The sequence below is a fragment of the Carassius gibelio genome, chromosome B2, assembly GCF_023724105.1.
Source record: "Carassius gibelio isolate Cgi1373 ecotype wild population from Czech Republic chromosome B2, carGib1.2-hapl.c, whole genome shotgun sequence".
Taxonomy (NCBI): domain Eukaryota; kingdom Metazoa; phylum Chordata; class Actinopteri; order Cypriniformes; family Cyprinidae; genus Carassius; species Carassius gibelio.
In genome coordinates this window covers 15,240,264-15,257,516 of record NC_068397.1, presented here as the reverse complement: position 1 = coordinate 15,257,516, position 17,253 = coordinate 15,240,264, and the positions used below count along the sequence as shown (strand labels likewise).

The following is a 17,253-nucleotide window of genomic DNA, read 5'->3' as shown; positions in this document are numbered from 1 at the left end:
AAGCCATAGAGCAAGAGCATTTTGACGTACACAGTTACTCACAGCGTAACCGCAGCAAGTTAGTGGCCAGACTTGCCCCTGACCAGACGGCAGAACAAGAGGTGAAGATGCAGCCAATTACAACCACAAGCACACATAACATCAGTAAAATAACCTGGTCAGGTCAAAAACACATAAGTTATTGTACACTATTTGAATCCTCTAAGATAAGACTAAAGGAAATGGTTTAACTAGTAAAGGAAAAAAAAAATGCTGCTGAGGATTAAAACATAAGTACAATTATAGTGCTGGATTTATAAAAGTTGTTTAGATTGTTCTGTTCCTGAAAAGAAACAAGAAGCCTAGGAAAATATTTTTTTTAACAGAACAAGTTCTAGAAAAAGACAAGATCACCATCTATGAAATAGTAAATTACATTTTGATCCCTTGCAGGGATGTCAAACTCCCCTGCAGAGTTTAGTTTCCAACCATAATCAAACACTTGATTCAGCTAATCAAGGGCTTCAGGACTACTAGAAATTTCCAAGCAGGTGTGAGTTGGAGCTAAACTGTAGAGAGCTGAGGCCCTCCAGAAATGGAGTTTGACATGACTTCTTTAGAGGAAGCAGAGGCACTCTGGTTTGTTTGCACCAATCAATTCTGTAAGAAAAGCAATTTTGGCTTTTAAAAACCATGCACTGCCATATTAAAGCTGTGATAAATGAGGAATAACACCATAGTAGAGTCATAATCTGTCTTTAAATCTTGAAATTCTGAGTTACGATGTACGATTTTAAAACAATGTACTGGGTAACAAATACTCTGGCAACATTACAACATCCCCCTGTGATTTCAGTGATTCATAGCCTAAGATATAAAGGGGAAAAAGCCTAGAGCATGTGAAAAGTGTGGTTTACTGTGCGACAACTGTGCTGCATAATAAATCTCAATAAAGGTCCAATCAGGGTCAAGTTATTGCCACAATTCCCAACCCCTCATTGAGAATAACTCATGCTGGCAAATCATAACTGGAGTATTCTAAGAGCCACCGTGCTGATCATGTGATCTGGTCAGTTCAGACTTCTCAGTCCATTTCTATGACAATGAGCACGTTTACTTAAGCAGTTACAAAGTATGGCAGCCTTTTGCTTTTAAGCTAGTGTTCATCTTCATATATACACAAGACATGAAGGACAAAATCAAATCTAAAATTTAGAATTTATATAATTAACTGTAGTCTAATAAATGTGCATGAATAATGGACAAAGTTTAGTCAAAAAGCTACAACAGCATTATCTTGGTTTGTTAGAAGGGTTGTGTGATAGGACTGTTTTTATAAAAATGTCTCAATCTTCTTTTGAAGAACTATCGTAGTATTGTGCTACAGAGCACATTCTATCAGCTGTAGTTCTGGCGCTGCCGTATCAATATAGAACAATTTCACTGTTTGCAAACAGTGAATAACGGTTAACGTAGCAGTCTATTCAAATCATGGAATAAAAAATTATTATTATGGGTTTATATAAAACTCATAGATCTTTTTAGTTTATAACCTCACACTTCTGGCTTTTTTCCCCTCAGATTTGACAAATTCGCAGTTGAGTTGAATCAAGTCTGAACTAGGGGATATGAACTAGAAAAAAAAATGTAAATTGTGAGAAAAGGTAAAATGTTATAGGTTTAAACAGTATTTCATGCATGTATTTTTAACTGTAGGGCTAATACAATGTCCCCTATATAAATATTATATAGACCTATTGTTTAAATCAAATATATGCTTTAAAAGTAGTGTAATCATAGCAGGTTTCATCCATAGTTTGTCCATTTAACCATCTGCGCTTAGCTTCAAATGGCATCTTTGATGACAATATTATATAAAAATTATTTGCATTCCGATTCTGACATCCAAAAGGCACAATAATTTTTTTTCTCTTATTCCATAAAATCTACCTTTTTCCCTACACTTGTTTTTCTGCTACCACAATGCACATGCAGCTGCAAGTGACGTAACTGGTGACTTCTTCTGCAAATTGGTCTATACTATACATTCTCATCAAATGTTAACTCGATGGTAGAGTTACTCTCACAGGACACTGAACTTATTCGCAATAACAAAAGTGTATTATTTGCATGTGCATCAAAGCCTTGTCGGTGTTCTGACGATTTGTTCTACCCTGTCAGATTTTGCTACCTCCCATTTAAACAGATGGTAGCAGAATTTGAAAGAATAAAGTGCTACCCATCAGATTTTGCTTCCAGCCTGATATTAATGTGGTGTGAAGCTTTATTAACATGTACACCTACCCCAAACCTAAACCTACCCTTACAGTATTAAAAATAGTGGTCCACCGATATTGTTTTTTTTTTTTTTTTTTTTGATAGCCGATACCGATATCTTTGAAAGCAGGGGGCTGATAGCCGATATAAAGCTGATATAATATTACTATTACTATTAATAATAGTAATAATAATAATAATAATAATAATAATATTTAAAGGGATGCTATTATGCTTTGTCACTTTTTCGACTTTAGATAGTCTGTAATGTTGCTGTTTGAGCATAAAGTTCTGCGAAGTTACAAAGCTCAAAGTCCAATTCAAAAGGAGATTTTCTATTTAACAAATTACTTTTCAAATTTCAAAAGCTTTGAATTCATAAAATAAACATGAGCACTGCACATAAAAAAAAAAAAACCCGGTGTATTATATATATATATATATATATATTTATATTTATTAATATTTATCATTAACGCGCCTTAACGACATTAGTTGTTTGTTGTTAATTACGTCAAATTTAACGCATTTCACGCATCCGCGGTGTGACAAATTATTCAGGTCAGGAAAGTCTCGTCGATCTCTGAATTCTCAAGATAGTAAAAAACAGCGGACACAGAAGAAGCTTAAGGTTTTACCCATAGAGTGTAAAAAAATATGGACGTAGTGTCCATGACGTCACCCATAGACTCCTCAATAGCGGTTTTGAAGCCTAAAGTGTGCAGAGCGGGCCGTCGCCATCTTGGAAGCGCGTCACCGCGCGACTCTCCCGGATAATCAGAAATGGGCAAAAAGGCGGGAGCTGATTGCTGAAGCCACGCCCACCTAGCGCAACTGCATTATCAGCAGCGGCAATCCACCTGTCACTCAAATGGCCATGCCCTTAATTATGCAGAACTTTAAGGCCAAATATAATTTAAACGGATGAGTTTAAAATTCACCCCCCTCACAGTTGTCATGAAGGACAAAATTAGCAATATAGACCAAAATAATTTTTTGAACCAGGCTGTAAACATGTTTTATTCTGCTGTAAAGTTGGACATTTTAACATGGGGAGTCTATGGGACTGACTCGCTTTTGCAGCCAGCCTCAAGTGGCCAGTCGATGAATTGCAGTTTAAGTCACTTCCTTATTGGCCTCACGAGAGAGAGCGGGAGGTTGCCGCTCGGTTTTACCCCAGTTACTCTCAGATACATTCATGCCAAGCTCGATAAACAGAGACGACTTTGGTGGTTGATACGCTGGAGCTTCTTCCTGTTATAGCGTCCTGTGTTTCACACTGCGCAACGGCTACATGCAATGCAGCGAAAATTACAGCTGTTTGGAAAAGCATATGCATTTTTACTTGGTTTTACTGGCACTTGAAGCCTTCAGAATGTGTAAATATCGATCCTAAAGTATTGTGGCAGAGCAAATCAACACCTTCCAAAAACAAGAGTGCCCAGAGTGCTGCTTATGTGATGGTGGCGCATGTTTGTGTTTCTGAGTTCATTCTTTCGAATTTCTCTATGCATAATTTCATAGATATGAGGCTATATTTAACCACTGGTTCACCTAAAACTCTTTTACTATCTGTAGTTAAATGGCATGGTTTGATATAGTGCTCAGGTAAATTTGATCTAAGTAAGTGTTAAACTTTTGAAATTCAGAAAAAAAAGAACCATATATTGATGAATCAATACATGAAAATTATGTATCTGTGTCCTGTTATTTATCTTTTGGTATGCATTTCAGAAAAAAAAAGGACTCTGGTATAATTGCAAATAGTGATTAATCCTGATTAATCCACTGAAAGTTCTGATTAATTTGATTAAACATTGTAATCATTTGACAGCCCTAATATATCTCGATGACCTCGCCGCAATAAATACGTCGACGCAAAATATGCGCATCGATTCGTCGACCTGTTTTTATTCCTCAAAAAATAGTTTGCAAAACGTTTACCTTATGTGTGCTGAATATACGCGATGGCCGGATCAACATTCTGTCCAACGTTATATAATCAATCCAGGGGTTTTTCTGCATTGATCTTTTTTTTTCTGGCGGCTGTCAAAGCCTTATTTGATCGGTGAGTGATGCCTGACAGGGCGCGTACGACAGAGAGCCCCGGCTGCGTGAGCACACTCACAGTCTTCAAACAACACGAGCGCTTCTTGCTCTCTCCCTTGTGCATATTAATCAAAATCATTAAATACGATATAAAAAGGGTGAAACACCAAAGTTTCACGCGAGCTCGCGCACTCACAATCTTCAAACTACACAAGCGCTGTCTTGCGCTCTCTCTCTCTCTCTCTCTCCCTCGTGCATATTAAGCGAAATCATTAGACACGATAGAAAAAGGGCGGAACGCCAAAGTTTCACGTGGAGCATTCTGATTTTTTTTTTTCTCCATGACAGGCTGCTGGCTCCCACTGTTAATTTTTATTTATTAATTTTTTTGCAAAAGCACTCTCTGTATTAGCTTAAAGCCCTCAAGTTTACATTGGTTACTGTATTCTTTCAATTGCTCTAAACAAGTATTTTGGGTGACCTTTTTATTGAATGCTAGACATCAAATTGTTATTTTCATCTGAAAGAAGAAGCTTGTTTCAGTAAGCTATGTGTTTTCCAGGCTTCAAGGTTTTATTGAATGCTATCTCTATACAAGTGCAAAGTAATGCATTCTTAGTCTTTAATATTGTAATTTTAAGAGCAATAAACATATATTGCAATGTTAAGGAAATCGAATCGGTCTGAAAAAAAAATCACAAAATTTCATACACTCCGAATAAAAAAGTGCTTAGTAAAAGAGTTTGTGCGCATGCTGTATCGTTGTTGTATGTTTGGTTAAGTTTTAAGCCATTTTTCCTTTGAATGTCGAGCTGGCTTTTGTATTTGGTCAAAAGTAGTTCTAATGCGTATAGTACCTCAGCCATCTAAATTCTTTCAGCCAGTCTTCTCGAAAATGGTGAGTGAGGACTTTTTTCGCCACACCAACCTCTGAGTCTGCATCATCATCCGATGGTGACACTGTAGACTCTGGCACTGGTACACTAGCCGCAGGTCGGAATCAATAGTTCGCTTGCTCATAGCTCAGACGCACGCACATATCAGGTTGTGATGATATTTATCTCCGTTTCATTCCCACAGATGTTTACGCGCTCTCTATCTCTAGGCCCCTCCCCCTCCACACATTTTAGCCACTTACAGTGGCCATTCCCTATTCTTCTCACACGCATTGGCCACCTCACAGACAGGCATCAATTGTGTGCTCGCATCTCATGAGTATGTGTGCGAGTGTGTGTGTGCACGTGCGCTCGTGTCTCATTGATTATTTCATTGCTCATTTCATTGATCATTGACGTGCCCCTTCCACGTTTAATGTATAAAAAAATATGGAGGGTGGGGGAGGCAAAATTACTGGTCGCACACTCTCAAAATTTGGTCGCAAAATGCGACCATTTGGTCGCAGTCTGGAGCCCTGTTTTTACAATTAAATATTTAATAAAAAAGTAAAAAGGTAGTAAACACTGTAACTGACAGGGCATTGAGTATTCTGGGAAGTTTGTGTGCACTGGGAATCATATTTACATTTTACATTGTCATTTAGCAGACGCTTTAATCCAAAGCGACTTACAAATTATAAATATTTTTCAAATAAAGCCAGGGTAACACTCATTTTACATACAGAACACAGTGAATATGATATGAATATGACAAAGGGCAAATGCATAAAGCACAGCGTAATTTAAAATCACAATTTTAAAGTTTAAAGCCATTCAATTGACATGGACCAACAATCACAAAGAGAACACGTGATTATGCTGGATAAAAATAATAATAAAAAAAAAACACTTAATCTCACAGCTGGATTTGACATGTTTGCAAGGTTTGTGAAATAAAATGTTCATTAGTCATTCAAAGATTTGTTTAAATTATATAAATGCATATTCTGATTGCAATTCTGATGGCAAACGAGAAAGTATTATTATGTTTGCCTTTCTTTTACTAAGAATATAAAAAGCAATCATTCTAATACTTTCTGTATAAATTAATTCCTTTACCCATTCTATCGGATTATTAGATGAACTTCTATCCATATTTTGACAGAACTGTTAACGACTGTAAATGAGAGGGAGAATGCGAGCACTTTTGGGCTCAGTTGCTGCCATTCTCAGCACCTTCAAAAAAGTCAGGTGTGCCCCGAAATTTCCGCGTCTTCATGGAGAGAGCAGGTCATGGTTGCTTAGCAATGGCAGACACCTCAGGAGCACAAGTGCCCGAAGGCTTTGCGGGGAAAAAATCCGAAAGCGGCGTGCCTAGCGTTTTCCAAGCGTTTTAGACACGATAAAGTACAAAAACTCCCACTTAATACAAAGAGTGACGATGGCGGAGACAGTAAAATGTTCCAAAGTGTGGTTATACTTCACTAGAGTTGATGCAGACAACGCTGGTTGTCATAAGTGCAACAAAAATTTTGAATGTACTGGAGGAAACAAGCAATCTGTCAAAGCATCTTTCAAAAGTGCATTATGTGCAGAGAAATGCAAAGTTTTCGACTGCCTAACACAACACAAAGTACCAATAAGAATATCGTTAAAGTACCGGTATCGGTAAGAGTAGTAATACTGTTAAAACCTTAACGATACCCATCCCTCATAGTACTATGTTGCCGATTGTAATTAAAAGAATAGTCCACCCAAAAATTTTATTTCTGTTATTATTTACTAATGCACATGTTGTACTTAACCTGTATTAAAGGGTTAACTCACCTAAAAATGAAAATAGCTTGCATTTTACTCGCCCTTGAAGCATCCTAGGTGTATATTACAAATCCAGTTTGGAGTTATATTTAAAAATTGTCCTGCCTATTCCAAGCTCTATCATTGCAGTCAGCAGGTTTTTGCAGTTGAACAGTCCACAAGTCGTCAAATAAGGCATGCCCATTCATAATAAAACGTGCCTTAAAACTTTTAATAAAACTCCAACTGGATTTGTCTGAAAGAAGAAAGTCAAACACCTAGGATGCATCGAGGGTGAGTAAAACCACAAGCTAATTTCATTTTTGGGTGAACTAACCCTTTCATTTCCTTTTTGTGATGATGACAAAAGAGTATATTTTGAAGAATGTGGGTAGTCTGAAAGATAGAAAAGAAAATAATATGGAATTCAATGGGGACCAGCAACCGTTTGGTTACCCACATACTTCGAAATAACATTTCTGTTCAACAGAAGAAAGAAACTCATTCAAGTTTAAAATGTAACTTGAGAGGGAGTAATTGAATACATTTTTGGGTGAACTATCCCATTAATGTTAATTAAGGGGGGGGGGGGGGGTGAAATGCTCGTTTTCACTCAATATCCTGTTAATCTTGAGTACCTATAGAGTAGTACAGCATCCTTCATAACTCCAAAAAGTCTTTAGTTTTATTATATTCATAAGAGAAAGATAGTCTGTACCGATTTTTCCCGGAAAAACACAAGTGGCTGGAGGCGTGACGTGTGGGCGGAGCTAAAGAATCACGAGCGCAAGTAGGCTTTTGCGTTGAGAGCGTTTGGAAGCGGTGACATTAACAGTGAGGAAAAAAACATCCAAAACAAACCATGGCTAACAGTCATATTCAGCAGTATATTTATGATCCAGAATCAGATCCAGAGGCTGAAATTTAACAAGAGCAGCATCAGCAACGACGTCTCTATATGGTATGTACTGAAACTGTATATATTTGCTTATCGGTTTTGGAAAATGACTAAGTTCCACTTTATGTCGTCTTTTTTTTTTTTTTTTTTTTTTTTTTAAGCTGTACATGTGGAAAGTGCAGTTTAATGACAACATCGCATGTTGTTTACTTGATGTGCCTGCGGTTCCAACACACGATCGTGACCCTTTTTCGTTGGGATTGCATCATCCTTAAGAAATAAACGATGTGCAAATCCGGCGTCAAACAGGGCCTTGTTTGTAAAACAAGCATCTTCGAAATGCAGGGAACAAACAAAAACACTTGCACAACTCCGTTGATGCTCTGTAAAAATAAACTCCATCCACTGGTCCCTTAATGCTGTTTTTTTTTTTTTGGTAATCTGTGCAGGGTTGTCTTGCCCTGGCAACCAAAAACACACTCCTTTTGTGACAATTCGGTCTCTCGCTCTGATCAGTGAATGTCTGTGCTCTGCTCTACGGGAGCGCGCGCTCTTCCGGCAGAAGTGCCCTCAGGACCCATATAAGGAAATTCCGCTCCATCTAACGTCACACAGAGCCATACTCGGAAAAAAACTTTACGAAACTTGTGACAAACCGGAAGAGGTATTTTTGGAACAAAAATACTCCTTCAATCGTACAACTTAATTTTTGAAACTTTGTCATGTTTAGCATGGGAATCCAACTCTTTAACAGTGTAAAAAAACTCAGTATGCACGAAATAGCATTTCATCCTCCCCTTTTAAAAAAAAAAAAAAAAAAAAAAAAAAAAAATCCACTGGTGAATTTACTTGTGCTTGAAATTTAAAAGGGAACTTACGCCTCATTTAGTTGTTATATAGTATCTCGGTCTCACTGGTGAATTTGGAAGCCAAACAAATTAGAATAAAATAATAATAATAGATGATAATTGTATATTATTCCTATGGTAGTTAATAGCCATATTGTGAAACAATTATACTGTGAAATACATTACAATTATTTGTATTTCAGTTATATTATTTTACATTAATCTTTAGTAGGAAAATTGCAATTTTACAAAAGTCCTAAAGGGCCTAAAACTATCGTTCACATCTGTGGCTGGTGACTTCAGAATTTTTTTATAAATAATGGGTAGAAACGGGCAATTGCAACTACTACAACTACTTAACATTTAATTTTTAAAACAGCCATTTTAAATTAGAACTAACCACTGCATTTTACTTACGAGACAAACAAAGATACAAAAAAGGTAAAATCTGCATGAAACAAAAACAGGCAGGCAGAATGAGAACGCAAATTCACTTTCCGACAACTAGTGGTGCTTATGGATCTGCAATAATAAGAGGGGAAAAAGTGCCATCAAAACTTGTGAAGTTCCCTTCATTCATATAAACCCCACAGTGAGCTTGCTGTGCCTCTACAGTATTTTCTCTGTGCGCTTCTTAATTTTAGGACATGCAATAGACAAAAAAAACCCAGCTTCTGTGAAAACAGGTTTACAAAACATTAGTTATTTAATTAAATACTTGTAATTTGTCCATTAAAATGTTGAAAATTAAAAAAAAAAAACTGGTGACCATTGCATTCCCAAACGTGTGCTAAACTTACAGGCGCAGCACATTCAATAATGGAGTTCACTACAGTCACTGTGAACAAAGTCACTTTGAAGGCTGGGACACACAAAGCCAACTAGCGGCGACGAAAGCCAACAGTGTTGTCGCCTCGCGTCAGCACATGCATGAGAGGAACGAGTTGTTCATATCAGCAGCTATTAATAGTATATATTCGTCATTCAAAAGAAGAAACCGAAACAAATATATACAAGATAAACACATATTAGGGCTGGACAATATGTTGAATGATATGATAATGCGCATCTAGTCAGTAAAGCGGGTTCCGTGATTAGCAGTAAATCCCCATCACCTACTTTCAAATGGAGCTGCAGTTAATCCACAGAGCCGTAGTTCACGGTCAAGCTACGCTATATCAAGTTCATTATCGAAGGTGATTAATCTTGAATAATGAACTCGATATAGCGTTGCTTGTCAGTGAACTACGGCTCTGTGGATTAACAGCCTACTTTAAAACAAGCAGCACAAACAGACTTGACAAGTCATATTACACTTTCAGTTTTAATTAGTTCGATGGATAATTAAGTTAACACAATAGCGTGAAACACAACTTTAAAGAATTTTTATGTAATAATGAGAACTATAAATCCCCATCCACCATGGACTATAATAAATGGGAAACACTGGAATTAGCCCACGATCTACCCAATTGAGTCTACGTTCGCACATATTATTTGTGATCCAGCTTCACCTCCAGAAGAAGTGATTGTAAGGTTTTTTTTTTTTTTTTTGCAAATCGCCTTTCCTAATAATGTGCTAGCTAGAGAGTTTCAAAATGCGGCTAAAGTTTACCATCTCCCAGAGCGCGCAGAGCTTATTTGCATTTAAAGCTATTTGCAATAAAACAGCATGCTGTAGACAGAGCTGTTTTTGAAAGGGTAAAAACTGTGTTTTACACTATCATTGAGAGGTTTTAAACAAACCACGTTACAGACTTTTCATTAATACCCTAAAGAATCATATCAACTAGTGGGAAATGGGCATCCGATGACCCCTTTAATACGAATCAATGTAAAATGTAAGTATTTAGTGTTTTATTTTTTAATTTGTTAATTCAATTTCTTGAATACTATTTCTGAATACACATACTGTGACTACGTGAACAATAAAGCACTGTTTGTTTTATTTGTATATTATGCACGGTGAAAAATTTACTAAATTCAAGGCAACTGGTTGTAAATGATTTTAGCTACTTTTTTTAAGTTTAAAGTTAAGTTCAAATAAATTGATTGCAACCAGTTAATTTTTTTTTATTTTTTTTTTTTATTCAATGCATTTTTTTGTGTGTGTATTTGTAATGCTTTTCTTAGTTCTTATTTTTTAATAACAAAATAAAATCACAAAGATTTTTATCTTTGGCCTAATGAGTGCCACTATTTATATGAGGCTTTGTTTTTAAAATAGGGAAATTAGTTTGGCTGTACCGCTCAGACAGCTTGCAAAACAGTAAAACCAACATGGCAAAGAATCATGCTAAAATCGTGACATCCCTGAAAAAAAGTGCTTTTTTTTTTTTTCCATATCGCCCATCCCTATTTGTTGGTCATAAAAACTGAACTGTTTACAGACTGACTCAAAAGTGAACTTTTTAAGATACAAAATACAGTTAAACTGACTTCAACTTGCATGCAAATGTAATTACTGAGACCATAACATGAAAAAAAAAAGTCTCATTGAGAAACAAGAGGTACACAAGATTCTAAACTAGTATCGGTTAGACGTTGACTTCACTTGCCAGTTGCGAATGGAAGGGATTCATGCAACTCACTATCTTTTTCAATATCAGTTTCATAACAGTTAAGTTACACAATATGTGAGAAAGCCAATCAGTCACACTGTTAACTGATTATCTGATGTATGTCACATAGGCTACAAGTTGCTCACTGAGGTTGTCCACACTCATACAAAATATAGAGGAGCATGTGGTATTCATGGGGAAAACAAAAAGGGCATTAATGTTTGATAAAACCTTATACTATGAACACATATTTGATGAACATTATAGGTCACACTGACATCCTTTCCATCTTGCAAGAACGTTACACTGAAGGTCACTAGTCTCAATATAGAATCATATATCGGAGATCTGGTTAACTGAGAGCAACATTTTATTTAGCTAATTGTAACAGGTGAAACAAAACATTCTCTGAAATGTAGACTCACATTTATAAAGGTGAACAAGTTCACACTATCTTTCATTCATCATTCAACAATCTTCTTTTGACAAGAACGATAAACAAAAGCAGTCTGAGCCGGTTTTCAGCCATCTGTGTTAGAGCACCAACCCGCATTGTTTTTTTCCTGAAACCAAACCAACCAACGTAGCCTTGCCAAAAGAGCAATGCACGGTGATACCAGCACTGAAAAAAAAAGACTAAAGGGAAAAAAAAAGTGGGGGAGGAAAGGCCCACCAAGTGCGTGTGATTGCAGTCATTAACACCGACAGTCTCTTTAATGCACTCGGCAAGAAAGTCACTGATTAACCAATCCTTCCTCCCCAATTTTCCCATTTCACAGGGAGCTTTAAAACCCTGTTAAGAGAGAGCAGGTCTATGGCCACCTGTAGTTTGTCTCTTGGGATTAAGCTTAACATACACGAGGTGAGCATCATAGCAAAAAGGAGGGGCTGCACTCACACACAAGCTCCTTGCACATGTTCTCCAGCAGCATTCCTTTCATTTCATTTCCCTCTTCAACAACCCCCACCAGAAGCTTTAACTGCAGCTGGGCATAATTTATATCGGTGCACCTCCATATTATATGCATGGGCGGGGGTTTGAAGGGGGTGCATCTGTGGAAAGTAACTGAGCACAAAGACAGTGTGAGGGTGACACAGGATGCGACGGGTGTGTAGATGGAGAGCGAGCGGGGGTTAGGGCCGCAGAGCTGCTCCATTTGCGGGAACTGGTGCTTTTGCACAATGCTGCTGTAATTAAACGGATTGGTTTCTTTCTTGTCGTGTCATGCAAGCACACCCATATGGGGTTAAAACTGTTGCCCAGGGAGAGCTGTGCGTTCTCTGTACATGCTATGATGTAACAACACGCATTTTACCACAAATTTAAGCAGTACCCGTTAGAAGGACTGGTTAGACCTCAGAATTTCAGTGGCACAGATGAAAACAAGAGCTTGTGTGCACTATGATTTCATGGACACTCAGAGAAGGTGGATTTTGGAGGAGAGAAGGGGGAAAAAAATGTTGCGAGAGACCTTTGACCAGACCTGCTGTCACCCAGTCAGCCTCTGGCACTTGTCTGTGTACCAGCTGAGGTCCTGCAGGAGGGTCAGCGGAGGCAAGAAGCCATGAAGCTTCACTGCTCCTCTAGCAGAAGACAGTTAAAGGCTTTAAAGCATTGTCACCACAACCATGAAAAAGGCATCTCAATTTCCTGAAGGTGATACGTTGTATTGAATACTTATCCAACAAGTTTGCATTTAAAGGATCAAACTGAAAGCTAGAAAGACATTTATAATGTTACAAAAGACTGCTACTTCAAATAAATGCTTAGACATTCTTTTAAACTTTCTGTTCAAAGAATCCTGAAAAAATACATACTTTTAGTTTTTTAACATTGAGGAAAGTTTCTCAAGCAGCAAATCAACATTTTTACTGTATTTATTTATAAAATAACTCTTTGAGAGTAAAAGACTTCCTTAAAAAAAAAAAAAAAAAAAAACTTTGTATGCTTGGAAGTATTCATTTGACATTGGAGACACAGAATGAAATATACTAATGCAATAGCCTTCGAGATGATAAAAAAAACATTGAAGTTTTGATCTCATAAGTCGTCATGTCAACATTAGTGTGTAAAACTCATTCTGACATTCCCTCAGGGCTGATGATTTTAAGGTTGTATATCCTGAGGCTCTGATGACTGTCTGTAGCCACATGGGACATAGAGGTGACCTGAAGGGAATTACTACATTGAATCTGCTACCAAATAGCCTGAGGATTCAGAGAATACAGCTTTAAGAAGCAAGTAGTTATGCGAGTGGAAAAAGTTGGTTTGACAAAAAAAAATTGGGGAAATGGCACAAAACCAATATTAACAGCGGATGTTATTATGAAAGTGTCTATATACATTTTGAAAGGTCTGGTAAAATACTGACAGAGAAGCTCAAATTTACATAATTTTTATATAAAAAAAAAACCTATGGATTAAAAATTTGGTATGACCTTAATCATGTGCAGCAAGTCCCTAAATTTAGAAAACTTGAAAACATCTAAACTCACTGAGAAACACCTTCAACCATCAAAGTCCAGCAGCTCTCATTTGAATATTAAAAGACTCATCCATTCCAAGCTATTCATCTGAAACTGTTCCTCCATCTTCTGTGTGGCAGGGAAGAGGGGGATGGTCAGTGAGAAGGGGAAAAAAGCCTGCTTGTTTTGCAGCACAACAGGCCACTGCAGGCCTCCTGCTAACCCACGACTAGAGAGGAGGGGTTGGAGGGAAAGGGCCTGCACACAGCGGTGCTGTTCCTGGCGCAGATTGAAAGCATGTTGTCAGATAACTGAAATACCAGCCTTGAAAGTGCCGTCCAGTACCAGTGTTTGTGTGCGCATGTGTCAATGCAGCGGGTGCCTGACCCACATCTAACACACTCCTCCAGATTGGTCACAGTCAGTCAGTGGCTAGCTAGCACCAGGACGATTTGCACAAATTAAAATTCATCAAATGTAAAAAAAAAAAAAAATTATCTACACTCATTTTTGTAATACGTACTATGGAATTGATTTCCATGTTTATTGCATCAAGGCACACAGGAGCCTTTTTGAAGTTTCATTCAGGCACATACGAAGGATATGAATCCACAGATATTTTATTTGGTTTAAAGCTGTAGCAGTAAAGTGTCTAAAGGCCAAGGTAAAGCATACCGCTACCAAAACAACACTATTTATCATTAACATGAGTTTGTGAAACTGGATATTGTATGTATGTTTAAGACAGTGAACTTGATTATAAACTACATTCAGCAAAATATGCAATCATACTTGCATTGTCACAAAACTACAATTTTTATAAATAGAGCATAAAATTAATACAAATAAAGTTACACAAATAAAGTTACATTTGGCTGAGACACCAATAAACAAAATTAAAACATCTTCTTATAGTTCGTTTAAAGTGTTAAAAAAAATTGGTTATGAGAACTAAGCCACTATCCCGCTAGTTCAATAAAAAGTTAAATATACTAAATCGATTAGAATTTCTCTGAACACGAAATGCAATCCTGAAGCTTGTGTAACTCGCGCAAATAATTTTTTTCCCTCTGAAATCACTCCAGTATTTTGATAAGGGCGAAGTTAAGCGTTGTAAGCGACTTTGCACTAGATACGAAATGTGTACTGGAACAACATGTTGGATTCAAACTTTTCTCAGAGGACAAAAGAGGAACCGGCACTTGACTTTTCGATTTGATGCAACTAGTAAACAAGCCCCGGCAACCACACGAAAAGGCAAGCGAGATGAAAAGCCCAAAGCGACTACAAAGCAGTCTCACATCTGCTCCGACAGACCGGCTTCATATCTGCTCAGAGTGGACTGACACACATTAAAGCTGCCATCTTAGGTTAAAGACTTGAGAGGCAGCGAGACAACGACGATACCATCTTCAAACGAGTCTTTGTTAGATTGTTAGCTGAAAACAGTGTTTCATGTAACTTTATATAAAAAAATCTAATAAAGTTAAATGAAACGACAAAAAAAAAAACCGGTGCGCGTGTAAAAGGGCATCAAAAACACTACAGAATACATTATAAGTTGGCTTTATCTCCCTGGAGTCACAATGTTGTAAACGAAGCAGGTGCTTTTCAAGTTTCGTGCGAGGTTTAATAAAAAAATTAGATACTAAAACCTGTTCGACTTCGCGCATAGTACGAGATGAACAAAATTGAAAACTTTTGAAAACACGGAAACTCGTCCGATAATGAACCAGGTGCATTTTTTCAGTTCCCCTCAAATACAGTGTCGTCCAATCCCACTCCCTTAAAACACCGTCTACCTGTTGAGGGGCAAAGGGAACAAAAGAAATGCGAGATGACTTGTGTCCAGCTAGCTAGTTAGCTTGTTGTGAGACAATGAAGTCGACGCTGTCCGTGTCCTAAAGCAGATCGGCCGCTTCCCAGCAGCTCATTACCTCTGCGTCTCCAGCGCACTGCTCACAGCAGACCAAACCATAGAAAACACAACATTTCCCAGCCAGAAAACAAGCCACATCTATGAATTGTTCGTAGTAAAACACACCAGAGCTGTAACTCATATAAACGAATAATTAAAGAAAACGAGAGAATGACCATTTGTCTCAAGCAACCTTCGCCGGTATCTACCGTATATTGTCCTTCGGACGAGCGCACTTTCCGAGTCGACTTTGTTTCCACATACCCTTTCAAGTCTCGTCCAGGGTCACAAGCGAAAACCGCAAGCACGACAACTTTAATGTTATCCTCTCGTGCAGTTTTGTGCGCTTGAAAACTATTTTTGAGTGAAATCGTTGATACGAGGGGTCGGGGATCTCCCTCGTTCAGCTCGGCCAATGATTCACCTCTACGCTCAAACCACCTCGTGTCTCAACAATTAGCTTGCTACCGAACGCTCACTTTGTGATTTTGAAAAAAAAAAAAGTTTTATCCATTTGTGAAGGATATAAAGAATACAAGCGTTGTTTTAGACCTTAAAGGGAATGAATTGCGTTTACGCAATTTAACTAACATATTTCTCGCTTCCACTCCTATAGGGATCCGTGCGGCTTTATACAATGCAGTGCGCTTGAGCTAAAAGAGCTAATGTTAGCATGTGCTCGAGCTACTTTGAGATTCTTCGATAAGTTAAAATACAAAGAAACGGAAAAAACTAGCGTTCTGTTTCAGTTTTTCCTGTGAAGGTTTGGATTTAAACAACTTTTCGCTGTTTAAAACACTGTTTAAACCGCGGGTACCACGGTGGTAGAAAACAAGTTAAATGTAAGTTACGCTCAAAAACACTTTCTTCACAATGAAAGTAGGGGTATATTTATACAACAATTGTAAAAACGTTTAAACTAACTAATAAGTTTGTGTTCGACTGATAAAATTTGTGGATTCATATTGTATCGTTAAAGAAAAGCGATTCCTTACCCTACTCAACGCGGGTCAGTTTAGGGTTTTCACCAATTAACTCCTCTTCGTTTATCCCGAAAATCCGTTTAAATATGCGAATAACTCTCGAAATTCAAATAGTTTCGGTGAAGTCGGCGTCTCAGCGTCCCGTCCTCGCCGACTCTGCTTCTCTCCTTTGTGTTAATTTCACTCAATTCGAGTTTAATCCGATCGATCCAGGATCGTGTCCTCTCCTCTAGACTCTAGCGCTCGCTCACCTTCCACAGACAGGGGGCGCGTGCATGACTTGCTGGATAAACATGCGTGCGCGTGAGTGACCTCGCCGGGCTGTGACGCAAGTGCTTTTCTAGGTCTTTATAAAAAATAAAAAAAATTATGAAACGTATTGTTTCGATAATGCAGTTTTCGTGGACAAATTCCTTAATATTTTCATTCAGTATTTCGAGTTTTTCTAACTTTATAACGTTTATTTTTTTATCTAACATAATAGATAATAGTGTTGGCCTTCTGTGAATAATTTTTCTTTATCAGTATAAAGCAACTAAACAAGATATAGAAATATACTGCTGTTTCTTTTTCATTCACAACTTTACAATTATTAAAGTTTA

The 17,253-nt window shown here is 37.6% G+C and overlaps 1 protein-coding gene across 3 annotated transcripts in view; it reads right to left on the bottom strand.

Annotated features, from left to right (window-relative positions):
• Positions 1–16,958, bottom strand: part of LOC127950370 (chromodomain-helicase-DNA-binding protein 7) — a 53,215-nt gene extending 36,257 nt beyond the window's left edge. For 2 of the 3 annotated variants that reach the window (XM_052547372.1, XM_052547374.1), the window contains exon 1: positions 16,664–16,958. The gene's annotated coding sequence lies outside the window, so the exon portion shown is untranslated. The remainder of the gene's footprint in view (positions 1–16,663) is intronic. The other variant, XM_052547375.1, reaches the window with a different exon arrangement.
• Between the last annotated feature and the right edge of the window lie 295 nt (positions 16,959–17,253).